At 52.0% G+C, this 23,245-nt stretch overlaps 1 protein-coding gene across 9 annotated transcripts in view; it reads right to left on the bottom strand.

Moving 5' to 3' along the window:
- Nucleotides 1-23,245, bottom strand: part of LOC105491027 (leucine rich repeat and Ig domain containing 1) — a 203,854-nt gene that overhangs the window by 60,309 nt on the left and 120,300 nt on the right. For 7 of the 9 annotated variants that reach the window (XM_071100861.1, XM_071100865.1, XM_071100863.1 and 4 more), the window contains 2 exons: nucleotides 16,442-16,623; nucleotides 2,789-2,874 (listed from right to left, as the gene is read on the bottom strand). The gene's annotated coding sequence lies outside the window, so the exon portion shown is untranslated. Of the gene's footprint in view, nucleotides 1-2,788; nucleotides 2,875-16,441; nucleotides 16,624-21,650; nucleotides 21,830-23,245 lie in introns of those variants that run through there. The other 2 variants (XM_071100866.1, XM_024795812.2) reach the window with 2 other exon arrangements.

The following is a 23,245-nucleotide window of genomic DNA, read 5'->3' as shown; positions in this document are numbered from 1 at the left end:
ACCAAGACTCCCTGGTTCAGGCTTCCATCGCCTCCTCCCTGGATCACTGCAACAAACAGCCTCCTGTCAGATCTCCCTGCTTCACAGCTGCCAGAGGGATCTGGTTAAAATGTAATTCCAATCATGCCATGTCACTATGCAGAACCTTCCATGGCTTTCCCCACTTCATTCTGGGTAACAGTCAAGTCCTCCAGGCGGCCTGCAGGTCCTGAGTGATGAGCGCGTGGTCCCTGTTCAGCTGCATGGCCCACTCTCTCCCTCACTCACCCTGTTCCGGCCACACCAGCCTTCTTGCCATGTCCCCACAAGCCAGGTCTGCTCCTGACTCAGGGTCCTCAGACCTGCTGTTCCCTCTGGAAGGCGATTCCCCCGAAACATCCACCCAACTCAGTCTCTCGCTTCTTGCAGGTCTTTACTTAAATGCCACCTCTCGAAGACACCTTCCCTGATGACCATGTCCAAGTTGCCCAACACTTCCCATCCCCCTCCTCTGCTTGATTATTTTTCTCCTCAGAACTTAACACTCCCATATGCATGCTGTATTTTTTCCTTGTCTGTCTCTCCTCCATCACAGCTTACATTCCTTGGAGCAGGTATATTTCATCAGTTTTGTTCACTGTTTGGTCCCTAACCAAAACAGTGTCTGACACATAGTAAGTGCTCAGTAAATACTTCCTGAATGAATGGATACAGGAGCAGAGGACTTGACATGAACAAGCAATTTACAAGTGAAGAAACAGAAATGGCCAACAAGCATATGCAAATATGCTCAACCTCATTAGCAGTCTAAGAAACATAAAGTAAAATCATTTTTATCTGTCAAATTGGCAGGGATTAAGTGATTAATAATTCCTGTGATTGGCAAGGGTGAGGGAACGGGGCATTTTGCACACAGTTTGTAGGAGCATAAATTGGCTCAACCTTCTGCAGGTTGATCTGGCTTTCCAGAACAAATCAAAGGTGGAAATGTGGGTGCCCTCTGACTCAGGAAGTCCACTTCCAGAAACATTCCCAAAAGAACTACAGCACAAGCACACACACATGTGCAAACCCAGAGGTTCCCTGAGTGAGGTTTATAAATAACCGAATGCCAGAAACAACCTAAACGGCTGCCAACAGGATTAATAACTGATGAATAATTTGCAGACCATCATACAAGGGATGTAAAAGGATGGGAAAGAACTCTATGGAAGGACCTGGGATGATCCACATGACATTGTTAGGTAAAAAATCAAGTGCTGGAACAGTATAACTAATATGAGCCCAAGTTTTTCCTTTTAAAATATGTTGATAAGTACATAGAAAAAAGTCTGGAAGGGGACATATCAAACGAGTTATCAGTGTTAGCTCTTGGCAGGAAAAGACTACAGAAGGGGCTTGAACTGCATGCTTTAAATACCAAGAGATAGATGGATAGATAGACGGATGAATAGATAGATAGATAACATATAGAGAACATATTACCTTAATAATCAGAAAAATGATTCTGCTCAGGGAGAAAATACCTTCTGTGACTCCCCAATATTAAAGGGTGCAGAAGTAAGCCATTCCAAGCCCTCCATAACTTGTCACTGCCTCATCCCTGTTACCCCCACCCCCACTCTGGCTCCCCAAAGTGCTCTGGGTTCCAAGCTCATGAAGCAATTTTCTATTCCTGGTTCCTTTCACAGCTCCATGCCTGTCTCTCAGCTCTGTTCGCAGGCACAAAGGCCCAACCCGCCCTGTCCCATGACCTCCTCAGCCTGGACTCTGCCATCAGAGAGCCAGATGGGGGAAGACGAGGAACCCTGCAGCATGCCCAAAGATCAGGACGGCTGCCCCAGCCCCAGTGAGAGCCGCCAGGTCTCTGTCCTAGGGACAGCCTGCGGCAGCTGGGGGAGCAGGAAATGCCCCTTGATTGTGGCCTGGGCAGGCTGGTTGCCCCTGGCTCCAGGACACCTGCAATAGCCACTGGAGGCAGCTGATCTGAGGAGGCCAGGGTGAGCCCAGCAAGGAGGTCTGGCCAGAGGAGGAGGGAGACTGGGGGTTCAGCCCCCCAACTTGGGTTGCCAGATTTGGCAAATAAAATTGTATGTGCCATGTAATATTTGAGATATATTTACACTGAAAAATTATTTGTTGTCTATCTGAAGTCCAAATTTAACTGGACATCAGTATTTTTTTCTGGCAACCCTACCTGCTACCCCATCCCATCCCTTGGGGGGATATGGCACCAGGCAGAAAGCCTTCACCTGGGATGTCCAGGAGTGGTGGAGAAATGACCTCTCTCAGGCCCACCACAGAGGGGAACTGAAAGTTGAGACAGGCTCATTCCGGGTGCTGAGGGATGTCCCACAGAGAGTTGGGAACTTCCAGAGTTAGCACCATCAGGCACTGCAGCGGCAGTGAAAAGCCAGGTGACAGCAAAGGGAGCTGAATAGCAAAACCTTCTGAGCCAAGGCACTCGGCGGGTGTGTGGCGCAAAACAGCCTGAGCAAACGCAGTGAGCACGGGACACAATGCTGGGGTTGCAGGGATGGCGTGTCCCAGTGCCTCTCAGCATCTCGGGGACACAGCCTGGTGACGAAGAATGGCTGAGGGGTGGCCTTCCTTCTCAGATGTCAGGAACTCCTCCATAGGAGGCCCCTCTGCTGCTGGGGCCTTCAACTCTCACACTGTGTCCCCCACCAAGGCCCCTGGCTCATTCGCTAAAGGCCAGCCTGAGTCGGGGGACCTGGTCCTCACCCCCAGAGCCTCCCACCCAGCACGGAAGCATGAGGCAGGGTGAGCCTGCCTCGCTCTCCCCTACCTGGGTCAGATGGCGTCGGGAGGCAAACAGACTGGCCTCTGGGGGCCTGGGGTGCAGCAGCCTGTCCGTCGCGGTCCCAGCATGCACTGTGGGGGAAGAGCAAGGTTAGTGGGGCAAAGATGGGGCTTCCTGCTACCCCGGGTGAGGCCCACCTCAGCACAGCTCCCCACGGTGGATCCCCATTGCCCAGCCCAGTGGGGCTCAGGTGCTGCCTCCCAGCACAGCACATGCTCCTCAGTGCCATCCCTACCCACTCCCCAGCACCCTGGAGTGGCCAGCCCTTAACCGATCACACCCTCAGGAGCATGAACTCCCTGGCCTGGCATTCAAGGCCCCGTCTAAGCCTCTAACCTTCTCACTGTCTCTCCATATCCTCCAAAGGTCAGTCCCAACTCTGCAAGTTTTGTTCACGTGCACAGATACACAGACAGACAACCCCACCCCATTCTCTCTAAGACTCCCACTGCTACCAACAAATCTGTCCTCTGCCTCCTGGAAGCTTCACTTACATGTCCTCAGCCCCAGCACCCCTCAATATCCTCAGCAAGGACCCCATCAGCCCCCCAGCTCTCCCACCTCAGCCTGTGGTCTCTGGCAGCTGACCTCCCTTAGGAACACTCTCTCTGTGACTCCCCGATCCACCCTTCCTCATTCTTCACTGCACCCCCATCACTCATCCTAGACATGGCCATAGATGCTATCTCCCTTCCTCCCACCTCCTGGACCATCCTGCCCACACCTGTGCTTCAATCACCCTCTGCCTATGCCCTCAGTGGCACCCACTATGCCCAGAGGAGGGTGAAGCCCCCTAACCTGGCCCACAGGGCACTGCCCAACCCAGCCCTGATCTGTGGGCCACCCTCACCTCCCCTCCAGGCCACACGGCAACCTGCCACCTCCTCAGAAAGCTCTCTGTGACCACCTCCTTTTCACAGTCTCCAAAGTCTTCCATAGGTCACCCTGGAGGAAGCCGTCCTCACTGTGTCGCACTGCCCTGACAGATTGACTTGTCATTTGGTTTTCCTTGTTTCAACAGTCCCACAGCAAACTTTTTCCATCAGGTTTATTGAGGTATAATTATCCTACAGTAAAACTGACCCTCTCTAGTGCACAGTCTATGAGTTTTGACAACTGCGTGCAGCTGTGTAACCACTATAGTCATCAAGGTACAGAACAATCCTGTCACCCCCAAATCCCTGCACGCTGTCTCTTTGTAGTCAACTCCTCCCAGCCCCTACCCCTGGCATCCACTGATCTGTTTTCTGTTCCTGTCGTTTCGCGTTTTCCAGAGTGTCATACAAATGGAGTCATCTAAACATAGCCCTCTGAGTCTGGTTTCGTTCATCCAGCATAATGCATTTCAGATTGATTAATATCTGTGTTGCCTCTTGAAACCAAATGTCTTTCTTTTTTGTTGCTGTGTAGTACTCCATTGTTTATCCATTCAGCAGCTGAAGGGCATTTGTGACGTTTCCAGTTTTTGGAGACTATGAATAAAGCCACTATAAGTATTCACATACAGGTTTTTGTGTGAATGTAAGTTTTTATTCCTCTTGGTTAAGCACCTAAAGTAGGATTGCTGAGTTGTGTGGTAAGCCTATTTTTAACTTTATAAGAAACTGCCAAACTGTTTTCCAAGTTGGCTATACCATTTTGCATTCCCACTAGCAACCTAGGAGAGTTCCAGTGGCTTTGTACCCTTGCCAACACTTGGTATTAGCCATTTTCAAAGTCAATGTAATGATATGTAGTGGTATTGCATTGTGGGGATTTTCGGGTTTTTTTTTTGTTTGTTTGTTTGTTTCGTTTTTCTTTGAGATGGAGTCTCGCTCTGTCGCCTAGGCTGGAGTGCAGTGGCGCGATCTCGGCTCACTGTAACTTCCACTTCCCTGGTGGGGAAGTGATTCTCCTGCCTCAGCTTCCTGAGTAGCTGAGATTACAGGCGCGCACCACCACACCCAGCTAATTTTTGTATTTTTAGTAGAGATGGGGTTTCACCATGTTGGCCAGGCTGGTCTTGAACTCCTCACCTCAGGTGATCCACCCACCTCGGCCTCCCAAAGAGATGGGATTACAGGTGTGAGCCACCACGCCCGGCCTGCATTGTGGTTTTAATCTGCATTTCCTTAATGACTAATAATGATGAGCATCTATCTTTTCATGTGCCTGATTTACTTTTTTAGCGCCATCACTATTGGAGATAAACATCTTAATTATTTAAATTATTTACCTGTTTACTTTCCATCTCTTCCATTACATGTGAAAGCAGAGACCTTGGTGTTCATTCCCCCAATACCTAGAATAGCATCTGGTACTGGATAATGATAATGACAATGATGGTGGTGATGACTGTTGTGGAGGTGGTGATAGCTAACATTTATAGAGCCCTTAGCATTTGCCTAGCACCATTCTGAGTGCTTTACTCATAGTAACTCACTTAGTCCTCACAACTGCCCCAAAAGACAGAGATGCTATCAATATTCCCATTTTACAGAAGAGAAAACTAAGGTAGAGAGAGGCAACTAGCTCAAGGTCACACAGTTAATACGGGGAGAGCCAGTCCTTGATCCCAGGTGTCCTGGAGTCAGAACACCTGACTAGGTCCTTGGCCAAACCCTACATGCAACATCCATGGAGGGATCCATTGTCCTTGTACACTCTGTATCTGGAAGCTCCCTGATTAGCTTCCCACTAGAATCCATCCTCTTCCTCACCTTCCGGACAGTATAGATGTGATCAGGATATTACACAGCCCATAGCAACCACTTGATATGCCCCAGGTGGAGAGAATAAAGAGGAGTCACGGCCTTGGCTCTTCTGAAACCTGGCTCTGAAAATGGTCCCATAACAGCCTTTGTACCAGAGAATTTTATTGCTCACTGAATGTCAGCACATTTCCTTGGCATTTCCTCAGCCCCTTTAGAGTTGTGCCATATGAGAAGTTCTGCCCAACGGGCTGTGAACAAAAGCAATGCGTGTCATTGCTGAGCCAAAGCATTTCAGAGCCCGTGCGAGACCTCATCATTGTCTCTCCTCTGCCATGGCGACTGGAAGTCACATGTTCTGGAAGGGGTACAAGATGATGGAGCTCCTGGCAGCCTAGGTCCCTGAATTGTTGTGTGGACCAGAGCTCCACCACCCTGCCCACATCCCACACCGGGCATGGAATGTGAGTTCATGCGGTAAACGGAGGAAGGAAGAGAGCCTTTGTTGCATTAAATCGCTGAGAGTTCAGACAGTACCGGTTAGTGCGGCACAACCTTGCCTATCCTACAACATCCCCAGTGCCCCTTTGGGGGCAGGTCACCTTGCTGCATTTGTTGTTAGAACATGTTTGGATGACTTATGAATGAGAGAACTAAGCCCCATTTGGGAGACTCTAAGTAACTAAAATTTCAGCGGGGGTAGAATAATCTCAGTTCCCAAGTTCAAGAGTTCCGTATCCACAAGGAAAAGGGCCCTGCAATGGGCTCCACCAGAAGGACCTTCCCCACATGGAGAAGGGAGGTGTGAGCTGAGGCAGGTGGTGGCATCTCCATGAGAGTTGGGGCCTATGCCTACATTTGAGGGCCTGAACTTGACTTTAGGGCAAAGGCTGGGGCATCTTCAGAGCTCTATCCTTGACTTGGGTCTAGGACCAGCTCCCAGAAAGGTTCTGGGGCCCCCAAGTCATTTGTCCACAACTCAGGGGGATAAGGAAAACTCCACAAGGCCACAGGGCCTTGGAGCTGTAAGCTTAATTGCAGGTTTATATTTTGAACTTACTGGTGTTTTACTTTGGCAATTATCACCTTAAATGTTATGTGCTCCTGTGGGACAACACGAGAAACAAGGAGAAGAGGCTACCCCTTAAGATAACAGGGGCACTAGCAGGCAACCCAAGGGAAAGCCCTTCCTGTTGATAAATGCCCCTGCGACTTCTCTCTTTCCCCAATAAGTAAGCCTTGGTGGCAGTGGAATCCACCTACAAGATCAACAGGTGTGACTGATCCAGTGCAACTGAAAACAAAGTCACACCAGGAAACCAGCAGTCTCTGCTCCATTCTTTGCCTTGAGCATCTATCTACTTGGGAGTTAATTTTGATGATGAGAAATTCAAAATCGTACACTTGGTCATTTCTGTGTGTGTGTGGTGTTTTTTGTTTATTTGTTTGTGCTTTTTTGTTTGTTTGTTTGTTTGTTTTGTAAAGGAGACATGTTTAATTGGGCGCAGGCTGAGGTTTTTGCCCTGCTTGGACACCTTGAGTCCACCATCATGGCTACAGCATTTGCTCAGATAGGCTTGAGATAAGGAACTGATCAGGGATGCAAGGATGGCTCCTGGCTAGAGTGGAGTTGGCTGGGCTGGGGTCAGCTCAGACCCTCAGGTCCAAAGTCCACTGAGCATCTCACTCAGGGAGGAAGGGGTTGTAGGCTTCGACTTTATGGTCTGATTCACAGAGGCCCAGGCAATGTTGGGATGAATGCACAGGCTCTTGGAAAATGCCTGGCTAGAATCGCTTTGAGGGAGGAGTCCCTGAATGCAACATGAATCGTTTTCCCTTGAATGGTTTTTGCTGATTGATTGGGCTTTAGTTCACTGTCTGCCAAGGGTGTGGGGGGCTGAAAACAGAGGACAAAGGTTCAGAGGCAAATGGTGAAGGCAGTGCCTATGGGAATGCAGGAAGAGCTGGAACAGGAAAGAGGGGACAGGCGGAGGGAGGGTGGAGGGGAGGGGAGTGGAGGAGGGAAAGTGGCAGACACCCAGGTGAGGGGTGAACACCATTGCCACTGTGGTTGTCATAATCATCATGGTCCCCATAAATCGCACCCAGTGAGCCCCCTGGGCTAAGCGCTTTCCTTCTGCTAACTCATCTGCTTCCCACACATGCCCTCGAGGCGGGTACCTTGACCATCCTGGTTTCCAGGATGGGGAAGCTGAAGCATGGAAAGGTGAAATATCTTGAAAGGAATGGGGTCGTTTCAAACCCAGGCAGTCCAGCTCCAGCACTCATCCCTAAGAGTCCCTGATAAAACCGCAGTGGTGAGGTTGGAAATGAATGGAAGCTCCTCCTCAATGCCATTGGCAGAAATTCTGTTTGTGGGTGGTTAGATCCAAGATGGAGAAAAATTCCTGTTTCTGCCACTTACTAACTCTGTGACCTTCAGCAAATTACTTACCCTTTCTGGGACTGGTTCCCTATCTCTAATGCCATACTCATATGGCAGTAGAGATTAAAGTGTGTGTGTGTGTGTAGTGTCTCGTACAGTACTTGGTAGAGAATAGGTACTTCACAAAAACCAGACGCCCACGGGGCCACAGTACAGAGGCACCAATCTCCAGAATTTCCAAGCATGTACATATGTGTGCATGTATGTGCTCCTATGTACATGTGGCCCTGCCAAGGTGATCACTCATGTGCACCTGCATGCAATTCCCTCCCTAGTCCTGTCCCCAACTCAGGGTGGTGGTGGCATCAGGTCTGTAGCCCCCCAAGCCAAACACCCAAGCATCACTCCAGAGTCCTCTCTTTCCCTCTCTCACCTCGCATCCTATCACCACAGTCAGCCAATTCCTGAGTATTTCTCAAACTCATCTTCTCCCCAATTCTTCCCACCCCCTTCTGGACACAAGGGTCTCAGCTGCTTCTTATCCTCCTGCCTGCAGTCCCCCAGTCACCCCCATCCACACAGTGGCAATCAGGACGGCCTTTCCCAGTCACAAATATGACCTCATCCCCGCTCCACTTAAAACCAGCCCAGCAAGCCTCGCCAGGCCAGACGCGAAACTCCGAAGCCCTGAGGAGCAGCCTGACAGATTTGACTAAATAAAGATCTAAAGCTTCTCTATGGCCAAAGATACCACAGACAAAGTTAAAAAAGACAAACAGCAGACTAGGGAAAATATTTCCAACACACAAAACAGACAAAAGTTTTTTAAATTCCTAATGCACTAAAAGCTCTTTTATATCAATAAGAAAAAGGCAAAAAGAAAAGAAAAATGGGCAAATGATGTGAACAGTCCATTCACAGAGGAAGAAATACCCATGGGCAGAAACTGCATAAAAAGACACTCAGCCTCACTGGGGAGGAGCGGAGTGAGTGTGGAGACCATAGTGAGATAGTTTTCTAGATCGGCAGACATCTGAAAGATTGAGAATGTTCACTGCGGAGGACAGTGTGGGGAAATGGTCACTCTCGGATACCAAGGGGGCAGCGTCAGCTGGCCCAACCTTGGGAAGAGCAAGGTTGCTCTAAAAACGGAGCAGGCAGACCCTTCACCCTGGCCACTCTGCATCTAGAAATCTATCCTGCGGAAAGGCTACGGGTGTCAGCAAGATATATACAAGGATGTTCCCCGAAGCATTATTTGCAAGAGTGAAAAATGGAAGACAACCTAAATATCCATCAACCCAGGACTAGTTACATAAATTATGCTTTGTACAAACAATGGAATATTAGGCAACGATTAAAAAGAACACGGCAGATCTGGGTGCCGTGACATTGACTAATGCCCACAATATACTGGGAAGTGAAAAATGGAACTGGTGGAGTAATGTGCATAATATGATTCCGTTTCCTTTCTTAGTAATACACAATAAATATGTTTGCAACAGCACAGAAAATGTTCTGAAACATACCAGGCCAACAGCAGTGGCACATTGGCAGAGTGGGCTTTAAAGGCAAAGGGGGACTTTCCTATTTTACAGGACACACTTCTATATTGTTTCCATTTTATAATTGTGCTTGAGCAAATATTGCTTTTATGGTAAAAAAGAAAAAATTCCTCCTCCCATAACCCCTCACAGGCTGCAGGACAAAGTTCAAACTCCCTAGCGTGACACCCTAGGACCCTAAGGACACAGCCTCTGGGCACCCCCAGCTCTGGTCTCCCCTTTTCCAGTCTTACCTTAAATCCAGATGCTCCCAACTCCCTTACATGTCCCCCAAGCTGCCTCTAGGCCTTTGTCCTGGATGGGTCCCTCTTCCTGGAATGTCCTTTCCTGCCTTCTGTGCCTCACCTTTTAAGTAACTGCTCAGGTGTCACCCCTTCTGGAAACTCTCCTCAAACACTCCCCCACACTCCGCCTTCGTGGGCCCATTGCTCCTATAACATGTAACAGTGGTGATAGTCAACATTTAGGAAGTGCACACCATTCACTGAGGGCTGTGCGACGTGCCTTGCATTGTATTGACTCATTGAATCCTCTTAGCAACCCTCTGAGATAGGTTTATTATCATCTCATTTAACAGATGGGGAAACTGAGGTACAGAGTGGTTACATGACTTGCTCAAGCTCACACAGCCAGTAATTAGAAGGGGTAAGTGGACCTAGGCAGAGGGTCCCATGCAGCCTTCTACTAGTGCTTAGCACATAGGGCTGGAAAACCCTGGTCCCTGTACCTGCCAGGCCCCAAGACTGGCCTGTGAGCCCAAAGCTGGGATTTGCTTTCCCCGCAACCACTCCCCCACCACTGCAGAACCTGGGCGCGGTGTAAGGTGCACCAGGGTCTGTTGGGGTCAGAAGCCAGCCTCCGTCCCCAGCCAGCCAGGACTAAATTAGGACCCTGAGGGCTGGTCTCCTGCGGAGGAGCTGGGCTGGGGGTGGGGACCAGCCCCAAAACAGCCAGCTGACCCGGGACTGCTAAGGAAAGCGATGGGTTTGTAGAGGTGCAGTCCCTCTCCAGGCAAGGACCCCAGTGACCTCCCATGCACCTACTGTGTGCCAGGCCCAGGGGTCAACTGGCCCAGGAAGCTAGGGCAAAGAGACTCCCCTGCCCTCCACAGCTGCCAAGTCAGACGCAGGGAGGCCAGGAGCCTAGAAGGGGCTGGGCAACAAGCTCAAGGCAGTGCCCAGGGAGGGCTCGGGGATCTGAGCGAGTGTGTACACTCTGGGTGAGTGTGCACAGGGTCTCCACGAAGGCAGTGGCACCTGGGTCCAGCCTAGAAGGATGGAGGGTGTGGGCAGATAGAGTAGGGGGAGGGAAGCTCCAGGGGCCAGAGGCAGCTTGAGCAAGGGCCTGGAGGGGGTGGCTGTGGGGAGTGGGGGTAAGAGTCATTGGTTGTGGCTGGAGCAAGGTGGGAGGCCGCAGGGGATGGGGTGGGTGGGCATGTTAGAGGCCTTTGGAGAAAGACGGAGGAGGAGCTGTGCCTCCAGCCCAGCAAGGAAGGCGTGATCTGCGGAGGAGGCAGCCTGCCTGAGATCTGAGGATCTGAGCTTGTCAGGCCAGCTCTGCCTTTGCAGTTAGCAGTGTGGCTGTGGCCTACTTCCAGGACCTTGGCTCCCTCACCTGTGGACGAATAACCCAGCCTCACAGACTGCTGAGGGGACTAACTGAGACAGTGGTTTATAGCACCTGAAACCCAGGGAGGCAGTGGACATGTCTCGGGCATGGTGCTCCCTGGGGGGGGGTCTGCCTGTGTACCAGTGAACTTGTGTGCATGCACGCCCTTGAAGGCCTCCAGGTATTCAAACACATAGAATCCTTGTTTAAAGTATAACTTTAGGCAGGGTGCAGTGGCTCACACCTGTAATCCCGACAGTTTGGGAGGCTGAGGTGGGAGGATCACTTGAGGCCAGGAGTTCGAGACCAGCCTGGGCAACATAGTAAGACCCTATCTTAAAAAAAAAAAAAAAAAAAAAAAAGCCAGGAATGGTGGTGCACCTGTAGTCCCAGTTACTCGGGAGGCTGAAGTGGGAGAATAACTTGAGCCCAGGAGGTTGAAGCTTCCGTGAGCCATGATCGCAACACTGCTCTCCAGCCTAGGTGACAACACAGTGAGCCTCATTTTTAAAAAATAAATAAGTAAAAGTGTAAATTCAAGATAATGGGATTTCAGACTCTTCAATGCAGGAGGCAGAGCCCCATGATCCTGAGCAGGTCCCTACCCTCCCGGGGCCTGGGCTTCCCCAGGTGGGTGGTAGGCGGCTGTCTGGATGGCTTCTCCAGCCCAGCTATTTGGAATCAGCTGGAGCATGGCAGGAGGAGAATGGGTGTGAGTGCCTGGAAATCCACAGGGGTGGGACCCAGAGTGGGGAGGGGAGGGTGAAGGAGGCAGAAGATCCTCCTTCCTGGGCTAGTCCCAAGCCCTGAGTCTGTGGTCGGAGGCCTCAGCCTGATGTCCCGTCCCCCACCCAACTGAGGCCCTCCCCACTCCCCCTGCTCCGAGAACCTGAACTGTGCTGGAAGCCCTGCCCCAGCCCTGGATGCCAGGCTGACTGGCCCAGACTCCCCTGGCTGGCTCCCCTGCTCCCACTGATGCCCAGGCTATGTTCACCGAGGCGAGAGTGGAGAAGTCATAAAGAAGCCCCCAGCTCCTACTGCAAGTTCACCCCCAGCAATACCAGCGTGTAGGCCTGGGGGCAGGCAAGACTCGGGAGCATGCCCAGCCTTGCTATTTCAAGCCAAGGGGCATCAGGCAGTGCCTGTGCTTCTGTTTCTTCTTCCACGGAATGTATACACCTGCCTCCCTTGCAAGGTGTCATCATCAGCCCAGTGCCCCCACCATCAACCCTCTCACAGGTAAGTCCCTTGGTTCACCATGAGCTGAGGTGGTCTGGGGGGTCACAGTCAGTTATGCTGGGAGAACACTTACCCTAGACTCCCTAAACTGCCCATGGGCACCATCCTTGCCTCTTTGGGGACCCCATCGCAGCCCCCTCACTGGTCCCTGCCTCCAGCACCTCCATCTCCCACCTGTTGCCAGAGGAACACTCTGAATGCAGAGCCGTGTCCCTGCCAGTCCCCCGGGCCTCCCCCACCTCAGCTCTGATCACTTGGTGCTCTCATCACCTGTTTGCTTGTGCCCCCACTAGCCCTGTGAGCAGGGGTTATAGCTGATTCATCTAGGCAATTCCAGAGCCTAGTGCAGGGCCTGGCACAGGAGTCTTGTCCAGAGAGAGCAGACTTGGCAGTGGGAATGGACAAACAGGGCCATTTACCCCTACTACCCTGGCACCTGCTTCTCTATTGGCATATTCACAACAATGCTGAGCTCAGTGTGGGGCCAGGGTCAGGGCTCGGTGTAGGACCAGGATCAAGGTTAAGTCTGTTCAGGATCAGGGCTTAGTGTGAGGCTAGGATCAAGGCTCAGTGTGTGGCTGGGGTCTAGGGCTCAGTGTAGGACCAGGATCAAGGTTCAGTCTGTTCAGGATCAGGGCTCAGTGTGAGGCTTGAATCAAGGCTCTGTGTGTGGCTGGGGTCAGGGCTTAGTGTAGGACCCGAATGAAGGTTCAGTTGATTCAGGATCAGGGCTCAGTGTGAGGCTGGAATCAAGGCTCAGTGTGCAACTGAGATCAGGGCTCATTGTAGAACCAGGATCAAGGTTCAATCTGTCCAGGACCAGGGTTTAGTGCGGGGCTGGGGTCAGGTCTTAATGAGGGACATTTTCTGTCCCCCACTGTGAAAAGCCCAGGACTCTCTACCACCTTACCCAGAGCTTTGAAAATAACATAACCTGCCCCCCAGGGGCCAGGGCCTGTCTCCTGAGCCCCTACTATGCGTGCCGTCTATCCTGGCTAGGCAGGTCCTATGCTCCACTCCAGGCAGCTATGCTGGGATTTCCAGATTCCCTCTGCCCTAGCAGAAGTGGCTCAAGCAGGGAAGCTCTTCCTTGCCTCCCCACCTAGCCTTCAAAAACACAGCGAGGACAGTCAGCCTTCTAGCGTGGATGCACTCCCAAGCCAAAGTGAAAAAGTGCTTTGTGGTTTTGTCAGATTTCCCAATTGTCCACCTACTGCCCCATTCGATTTGCCCAGGTGATCCAGTGCCAATGGAGGTAAATCCAGGTCTGGCTGAACAAGAAACTGAAGGTGTTGGCTGGCACATGGCATTGAGATGCACAACCTAAAATACCTCCTCCTGTCACAGGGCCTGAAATCCCTTTTTTGAAAAAGAGGGAAGCAGAACAACGCTAGTCCTGACCTTTGGAAGGCATAGTGCACTGTCCTGGGGCCACCACCATCAGGCTTCAGTTTATCCTTGCGGACAGGCTCAGCCCAGTGGCTCCTTGCTTTTAAGCCACGCTTGCTGACTCTCCTGTCTGAGACCTCCATCCTGGTTCAGTTTTCAGCTCTCCGAGGGCATGGACTGTTGGAACCTTGGCCCTGGGTGACCCAGGTTTGACCCAGGCCTACTCACTTACAAACCTCAGAAACAAGGGCCAATTCAGAGACTGGCCTGGATAGGCATCAGAGCTGCGCTTGCCTCTGAAGACAGCAGGGCCAGGGCAGGAGGTGGCACCTGTCCCTGAGCCCCCCACGCACCCAGCCAAGCCCCCCACTGTATCTGCTACTCTCAAGCAGAGGGTCAAGTTGGTCTGCTGGCAAGACACATGGCTCTCATTTTAATTAATTAAAGAAAAATCTAATCACTGCATTAAACTTCTCATTACTCCACTTGAATACCCGTTAAGTAAATGTAATTACCAGAGGATTGGGTTTCCCAGCCTCTTTCATTAGCTTCTGATAAGATGGGGAGAGGGAGGGAAGAGGGCGGGCAGCAGAACAATGCTAGTCCCGACCCTCGGAGGGCAGAGTGAGCACTGTACTGGGGTCACCGCGGCAGGCTTCAGTGTTCCTTGGGGACAGGCTAAGCCCTGGGCCTGGGGGAGATCCCCCAACCCGAGCTGCCCCCAGGAAGGCAAGGGCCCAGCATTTGGCTGCAGTCAGCACTGAATGCTTCGTTTCCCACCACTGTTGGTTATTTATACCCCATCTCCCTCCGAAAGAATTGGAGGCTGCTGAGAACAACAGAAGCAGCACATGCTGAAAAACAGAGGAAGAAAACAGGACAAAGCAACAATGAGAAAGAAGAAGCCAGAGACAAGGTTATTAAGCAACTGCATGCCACAGCATCCTGGGCACTTATCAGAAATGGGCCACAAACCGACTATGAGCTTCCTGGCAGTCAAGACAAAGACAGCAATGCACTTCGGTGCTGGGATGCAGTGACCAGCAGAGTATGCATGAGGAAATGCACACTGGGCCTTGGTCTTTCATCTGTGAAAAGGGTGGAGCTGGAAGATGGACTAATGCAGAAAACCACGGGCTGGGGGAACTGCAGGTGAAGGTTCAGAGGAGAGAAGAGGAATTACTAGAGGAGAAGCAGCAGAGGTGGAGGGCAAGTGCAGAGCCTGGGGGTGGAAGAGGTTTCTCCAAAGGAGGGGCCAAGGTCCCATACCATCACCAGCCCTCTGTGGTAGAAGGCACCGGCACTCTGAGGCAGGAGGAGCAAAAACCAGAGGAGACAACACACTCAGGAGGCCCAGAACTGGCCAGGCTGGGACACAGGCTCCGCCTCCCTGCGCTAAAGGGTGGGCTGCCCAGACATCCTCTATGGCCAGTGCATCACCCTGTTCCCCAGCTGCCCTGAGGGTGGGCTGCTGCAGCTCAGTGCTCCTCCTTTTCTAGAGAACTGCCTTCCACAAATGGGGGCCACCTCACCTGGGCAATCCAGGCCCTCCCATGGGTGGCTCACTGCCAATGACTGATTGATACAGGGGCCCAAAAGCCCGACCTCCTTGTGGGGGGTGGGAAGGGTAATTCTGTGGGTGAATTATGCTCCAGGATTCCCTGGACCAGCCCAAGGCCCAACTTTGCCTGTGCTATCATTCCTACCCCAATCTCTTCTCTTCCTCCCTTTCCCTGAGGCCCTGCCCTCAATACAGCTCGTGTATGCAAATCCTTGTCTCAGCTTTTGCCTGTAAGGATTCTGATCAACAATACATGCTGGCAGCTCCTTCCAAGTTCATAAAAAGGAAAGAAACAAACAGAAAAACCAAACCGGCGATGTCCCAAACTTCCTGGAGAGGGAAGCAAGAAGGAGAAGGGAACAAGGATTTACTGAGAAACTGCCAGATGTCAGTCCTTTCTGTACATCATCTCAGGTAGTTCTCTCAGCACCCCTCCAGGTGAGGTTCATTATCAGGTGAGGAAACTGAAGCTCAGAGAGGCATAGAGATTTGTCCAAGGACACACAGCACGTCCACATCCATCTATGACACCATCTAGAATGATTATTTGTTATTTGCCTTCCCTAGCTGGGGAGGAGTCTCCCTTCTCCTGTCAGCAGGATCCCAAGATTCCTTTGGGAAACACTCATCCCTCATCCCTGGTCACATGGTTGGGGAAGGACAGACCGTGACCCACAGCCCATCAGTGTTTCTAAGTCCTGTGGACTCAGTTAAAGGTTCAGAATGAGCTGAATGCTGCCAATAGGACCCTGAGATCAACTCAAGGACTTCTATTTGTTCTATCAGGGAAGATTTTGTCTCCACCCCCAACCCTAGATCTAAACCTAGAAGCATGTTACCCCAGAAACTGCTGCCAGGCATCTTTTGACTATGTCATGCCAAATGCCACTAAGCATGGAGCCATCATCAAGGAGAGGAATGAAGGAATACAGAAAAAAACCAGGTTCTGGTTACACCATTTGAACCACTGGATCAAGCCCTGCCTGAAGCCCATATTACCACCAAACACTTTGGTTACATAAGCTGATAACTTCATTTTAATGAAATAGGGTTTGTTTTAGTTTTTGCTTTTTGCTACTTACAATCAAAGGGATCCTGACAGATACAGTGTACAGAAAGGTATCCCTTTTGTTCTAGGGACCAAGAAGGCTTGGATATCCCCAGGAGCCAGGGAATGGGTAGAGGGGGGATGCCACCTACCCTGACTGCTGCTGTGTCCCGCTGGGTCCCAAAGCTTGAGGAGTCCCCTTGGCCCAGACTGTGGTCAGGAGTAGACTTGGGAGCTGGTCTAGGAGCTGGATAGAGTCGGAGCCCTGGAGATGCAGGCTGAAGGCTGTGTAGCCCCGCAGACTCAAGGTAGCCAGGTCATGGTCATAAGATCCCTAGAAAAGAAGAGAAACAAGAGTGAGTGGTAGGGTTCACAAGGGGCCCGAGGGGTACAGGAGGTAGGACAGATGGTGGCCACACCTTGGTGAAGGTGAGACCAAAGGAAGATCCCTGGAAGCATCTCTAGACCAGCACTGTTCAACAGAACTTTCTACCATGATGACAATGTTCTGCCTCTGCACTGTCCAATACGGCAGCCACCGTCACATGTGGATATTGCGATGTGAATAGTGTTATTAAAAACTGATTTTTAATTTTGTTTTAATTTAATTAATTTACATTTAAATCTAAACAGCCACATGTAACCAGTGGCTACCACACTGGACAACACAGCTCTGGATCAACCCTTGCCTCCTGGCCACGGTACATGGGAAAAACTGAGGTCCAGAGAGGAGAAGGGATTTGCCCGAGGTCACGCAGTGAGAGGGTGGCAAAGGCAAACACAGTTCCTCCAACTCCTGGCCCTGATCCTCCATAGTACCCACTGCCCTTCCCATCATGGCCTCGTGTTTTCCCATCATGCTCATCACTAGCAGAGTGTCCTGCTGTCCTGATATCCATGCTGCCATGAGTTGGGCTGTCCCTGGGGAAAGGAATGTCCCTGGGGAAGGGTGTCAGGCCACCCTTGAAGGGACCTGCCTCCTCCAGCCACTGCCACTGGACCCTTCCTCAGCCCCCCTAGCAAAGCAGCCCCAATGAATGTCCTGAGATTGTCCCGGAAAACTGTCACTCAGAGGGGAAGCCTCTTGGGCAAAGAGTCGTTATTTATAACAGAAGACACTGCAGGCTGCCTAAACACTCCACAATAGAGATGACGGAGTGATTCACGGCACCCCTGCCAAGAGAGTAGTACACAGCCATTAAAAACGACCAACGAAGAGGCCGGCAGTGATGCTGAGTAATGTTTCCGTGACAATAATGAGGTGGAAAACTGAGAAATGGGTGCAGGTGGGGGTTGGGTTGCGGGGTGTACGAGGCCCACTCCCATCTGTCACCCTCACCCACGCTGTGGCATCGTAGGGTCCAGATTACAGACCCGCTTTACAGGAGGAGTGGGGGCTTAGAGGAAGCAACCACATGTGTGCTCCTGGCTCCATGGAGAGTGTGGGCAGAGTGGGGCTTGAACCCTTGATTTCTGATGCCAAAGACAGACTTCTACAGCTGCCCTTTGTGCTATGATGGCAGCATTACGGCTGCCCTTTCCTTCTTACTTACTCGTCTTTTGTAAACACATATGTACATCATACTTATTAAGTGCCAGGAACCTTCCTCAGCCCTTGACAAATTAAAAGTTAACTCATGGAATCTGTAAAACTGGGTGAAGGAACAATGACTACCTCCATTGTTTGGAGACGGAAAATGAGGCACAGAGAGATTAAGTAACCTGGGGCCACTTCTACTACCCAAATATTCTGCAAGGTCTAGTACTGCCATTACAGGAAGAGGATAAGGGGGCAGAGAGGGAGTGGCTGTTGCCTGGGGGAGTGGAAAAACAGATGGAGAGTTTTCCTCCTTTTTAATTTCATGGCAAATCTTTTTTATGGCAATTGAACGGAAAAAGTTCAAGAAGTAAAATAAATGTAGCAAGGAAAAGGTTTTTTTTTAAAAAACAAGCACACAAACAAAAATGAAAACTTATCAGATTGAAGTCACGGATGCATCCGACAGACCTCGACTGTGAATGTAACACACCTCCCAGCAGCAAAACTCATGTCCCTAGGCTTTTCTGCCAATGTCCTGACCTGGGACCACTCCCTCCTGCCTGGGTGAGATCCTCACCTCCAAGGGCAGCAGGGAGCAGCCCTGGGCAGAGGTAAACTTCAATAAACACCTCCAGGCTCCGTCCCGCCTCCGAGCCCCCTGCTGCCTGCAGTGCTCCAGCCACCAGCAAGCACTGAAACTCAGCACACCATAGCGTCCAGGCCTCTGCCTCTAGCCCCAGCCAGCCCCGTTCCATAGGTGGAGCAATGGAGGCCCAAAAGGCGAAAGACTAGACCAGAGGTCACACTGCTACTGAACACGAAATGCCTGTGTGTGTGCTTATGAGTGTGCATGAACACGGCCCACAGGGACATGTGTGTCTCCCACGCATGCGGTGCTTCAGGCCCAGGTGATTAAAAGGGCAGGTGATTCCCAGCTTACACACCCATGTGCACGTGTGCACACACATACACGCACACACAAAACTGTCATATCATTAACTGCTACTACAGCCACAATGGCATCATCTGCTATTTCTTCCTATTTCTTGTTTTCTGGGTTATTTTTCATTCATGCATCAAATACTTATTCGGCACTTACTATACGCTAGGTATATTATAGGGGCTAGGATTCACTGGGGTACAACACAGACAAGTTTGGTACTCTCATGGGAACAGCGGATACCGATGATAAACAAAATAAGCAAATAAACAAGATAATTCCAAAGAGTGACAGGCAATAACAATCATAAAACCTGGTAATGTGAAAGAGAAGACTTGGGCTGGGGCTGGTGGGTTACTCAAGCTAGAGGGGCAAGGAAGGTCTTTCTGAAGCAGTCACATTGGAATTTATTCTGTGGGAAATGAAGCTGCAGCAGGAGGCTGGGGCCCTGAGGGCCAGGGAAAGCGCTTTGGATTTCATCCCAAACACAATGAAAAGTAACTGGAGGGTTTTAACCAGGGAAGTGCTATGATGTTTTCCTCATTGTCTGGAGCTGCCAAGTGGAGACTGAACTCAAGGGCATCAGGCCTGGGGCAGAGGACCAGTGTCACAATCGCCCGAGGACAAGGAGACAGCCTTAACCAGAGGGATGGCACAGAGAGGGAGGAAACAGACAGATTCGGGCAGTGTGTTGTGGCAGAACCAACTGGTCGATGAGTTGGATGTGAGGGGGTGGGGGTAAGAAAAGGAGAGTAATGAAGGAAGACTCGTAGAGCTTCTACCATAGACAGGGACTGCTTTCACAACCAGACCCCACCCCTCAAGAAGCCTCAGGGGCCTGATCAGGACTTCCAGTCTCTGACAAGGGACTTGGCATGTGTGTGTCCAGACAGCAGAGCTAGGCCTAAGAAGAAAAGATTCCAGAGAGACAGATCTCTGTTCAGCATGAGAAGCAGTGAGCTTCCTGTCCCTGGAGGTATGCAAGCAGAGGTCTGGGGACCATGTGTGTTGGGTGGGGATTTGCACTAAAAGGGGAGGTTGATTTCTGCCATGAGTTTCTTTAATTCTGTCAATACATGAATCAGGGCTAGATTGCATGGATTGAAGCAGGTGTTATAGAGAGTCAAGGGAAGGCAAGGTAATGTCCAGCATATAGTTATTATTATTATTATTAGGACTTTACAGATCACAGAACGCTCCCACCGATTCTCTACCTGGATCTGAAGCCCACGCTGTGAGGCAGGTAGGGCATCATGATCAGCCTGATCTAGCAGATGAGGAAACAGGCCCAGCAAGGGAGTGGGCTCAGCCCAGGGTTCCACAGCACATCAGCCTCACACCCTCTGTGGCCTCACACCTATGGACCTTCTCCTCCCTCATCCCCAGCACCCCTGCCCCGGAAGATGCAGGATCTCCCCACTCCACCCAGGCTTCCATCCAGCTGCCAAGACTCCCATCCCTGGAGGTTAGAGGCATTCTTTGCCCTCTGCCCCAAAACTTGAGAGGGGGTCTCAGCCTAGAAGATTTACCCCCTGGTTACATAGGCCCTGATCCTCCACTCTGTCCCCTTTACCCCTGGTGGTTTTACCACAGCCCCTTAAGTTGGTTCCTTCAAATTAGAGCAGTATCAAATACTAGGCTTTGCCCAGAAATGAAATAAAGTAGGGTCCCTCCCACGAGGCGTCATTCTTCCCCCACACCTACGGCTGCTGTGGGCCAGGGGCAACCAGAACCCACCTGACCACCTTCTGACCACCTTCCCCTTTCCTACCAGACAGGCAGAGAGGGCACCTGGGCAGGTAGGAGTGTCAGGAGGTAGGGTCTCCCCGGGGGGCCTGGGATTGCCAGGTGGGGAAGCTGCCACCTACTGGCACTACATCGTACACTGAACACTCGGGATAATCTTTTTTTTTTTTTGATTTTTGACCAGCAGTTTGCCCTGACAGACCCCAGGATAGTCTTGAGGGCCAAGTGGGAGCATCTCACTCTTCAGGTGAGGCAGTGAAAGCTTGGATAGATTAAAGAACTTGTCCAAATTCGAAATATTAAATGGAAAGAAACAGCTTATAAGTGCTGGAGCCAGAATTTGAACCCAGGGCCGACTGATTTGAAAGATCCGGTGCTGTCCCCTGCTCCCTGCTGCCTCGTGGAAGTGCCAGGCAGTTCGAAGAGGCAGCCCGGTGAGCAGATGGGGTGGGCAGGGGGAGGCAGAGAGAGGCGGCGGTTGTAGGGTGGGAGGGAGAAGGCGAGACAAAGAAAGGACAAAGAGAGCAGCAGAAACAGCTGAATCGACAGGGGAACCGTGCAGGGGTCAGAAGGCGGCAGCTCTGGAAGCCACCCTCCTGGTCAATGCAAGGCTCGCAAGGCCACCCCGGTGCCATCTGCCCCTCAGATCTAGCCACTAGTGTTACCTGGGCTCATCCCCAGATGCCCAGGCCCAAGGAGCCCCCAATCATTGAGAGTGCTCCCCAGTCATTAAAGGCATCCCCCACTCGTTGAAGGGCACAGGTCAGGCCCCTGTGGGCCAGTCCTGGGGCAGGAAAATGGGTTGAGGGAGTAGAGGGGCCAGCTCTGGCCCTGGGCAAGGCCATCTGCCCAGCCTCCCCCTACCCCAGCCTGGCTGGAGTGTTCAGCTGCCCAGGCTGCCCACCATGCCGGCCGATCTGTGGCTGAGCTCTGGGCTGGCCAGGTGTTCCCAAGTCCGGCTGGCAGCCCAGCACCATCAGCCTGTCCCCAGAGCATGCAAGGTTTAAGCAACAGCCTTTCCACTGAACATTTTCGAAGAAAAATATCTTTTTTTTTTTTCTTCTGAAGAGAGAGAAAGGGAGGGAGGTGGAAACTGGCAAGGGAGGAGGAGAGAAGGAGGGAGGGAGAAACCTACCCCATCATTGCAGTCAAGGTCACAGGCACCGGCACGGGGCGGGCTGGGCAAGGAGCCTTTAATCTGGGAGTTCAGGCTGAGGAAACTACACGCTTGAAGCCAGAGTACATTACTGCCCTGAATGATCTGTCGGCTTCTATTAGGCTAAATATCTCTGTATAATGGGGAATTATCCTCTGAAGAGGCAAACTGCCGGCCTCTCCAGGGAGGGGGCGGTGGGAACCTCGCATCGTGAGGGCTCTCCCACGGTGGGGCGGGGGGAGCAGGACCGACTCAGAAAGCCAACCCAGTCCCACACCCCCACCCTGGAGAGTCACAGCCAGCAGCTGCTTTGATGTTTGTGGCGGGTGCCCGCCTCCCTTCCTTCCTCCCCGGACTCTTCCTTTTCTCCCTTCATACGAGCCTGGAATGATACCAGACCCGGGTGTAGGCCTGACAAGGCCACTGGTCAGCCAGGTGACCCCAGGCAAGTCTCTGAGCCTCTTGGAATCTCTGTTTTCCTGTCTGTTAGATGGCGCTAATAATACCCGCCCGAAGGCTGGCCGTGCTGGGGGCGAGCGTGAGGCTGGCATGGAGCCCAGCACAGAGTGGACATCCTGCTCTGCCCGCCGCGGAGGGCCCCCCGTCCTCCTCATCCTCACTGGCTCACCCAGGGCACCACCACCTCCTCCAGGAAACCCTCCCTGCCCCCTATCTCGGGGTGTCTCCCACCCTGGGCACCTACAGCCAGAACCCCACCTCCGGGCCCTCCGTTTCCAGTGGCTGAGTAGGAGGAGCCTCAGTTTTAGGAGATCCCCCTGAGCAGAACGGACCCCTCCTCATCTGGGCACCCGGGCCTGCCCCAATTTGCGGGCTTGGAGGCAGGGGTTAGGGTGGCACCACAGGCATGGGTGGGGCCCACAGAGGGGTGACACTCATGGGAAGGCGATCAGCACCAGGGTAGCTGGGCCAGGAAGCCAGAAATCCCAGGACAGGGGTCTGCAAGAGCAGGGTAATAGCTGAACCATCAGCAGGACTGGCTAAGGCACAAGGCAGGGCTTGGGGCCAGGTCAGAGGAGCAGAGAGGTGGGCAGGAGCTTGAAGCTGCAGTGAGCTGTGATCATGCCACTGCATTCCAGCCTGGGCAATAGAGCCGGGGCTCAGTGCCAGGTTCCTGGTGCAGGGCAGTGTAGGGGCTGGAGCAGTTCAGGCCAGGAAAGGTCTTGGGGGTCAGGCGGGGGCAGAACTGACCTGTGCGTGTGGGCATGAGGGTCAGATGATGGTGGCAGGGTGGGGATCAGGGTACCAGGTGACAAGGTTCTGCAGACTCCAGACTCTGTTCTCAGGGCTCCTGTGCTACCCTCAACCTGTAGTGAATCCCCGGAACGGTTCAGAACCCCTTGCTGCAGATGCAGCCACTGCTGTTGCAGGGCCTGCGGGTGGGGGCAATTCCAGGGCAAGACGCCTAGAGCCCAGTGGGACACACAGAAAGGAAGTCACCTCTAGGACAGGTCAGAGGCACACTGTGTTACCCACTCCCCTCAGTAGGCCCATAGGTCCAGCCCAGAGTTCCCACAGCCTGGGGGAGCTGCCAGTTCACTCATTCACTCACTCGT

This window comes from Macaca nemestrina, chromosome 7, assembly GCF_043159975.1.
Source record: "Macaca nemestrina isolate mMacNem1 chromosome 7, mMacNem.hap1, whole genome shotgun sequence".
Lineage (NCBI taxonomy): Eukaryota > Metazoa > Chordata > Mammalia > Primates > Cercopithecidae > Macaca > Macaca nemestrina.
This window is presented reverse-complemented; position numbering and strand designations above follow the sequence as displayed.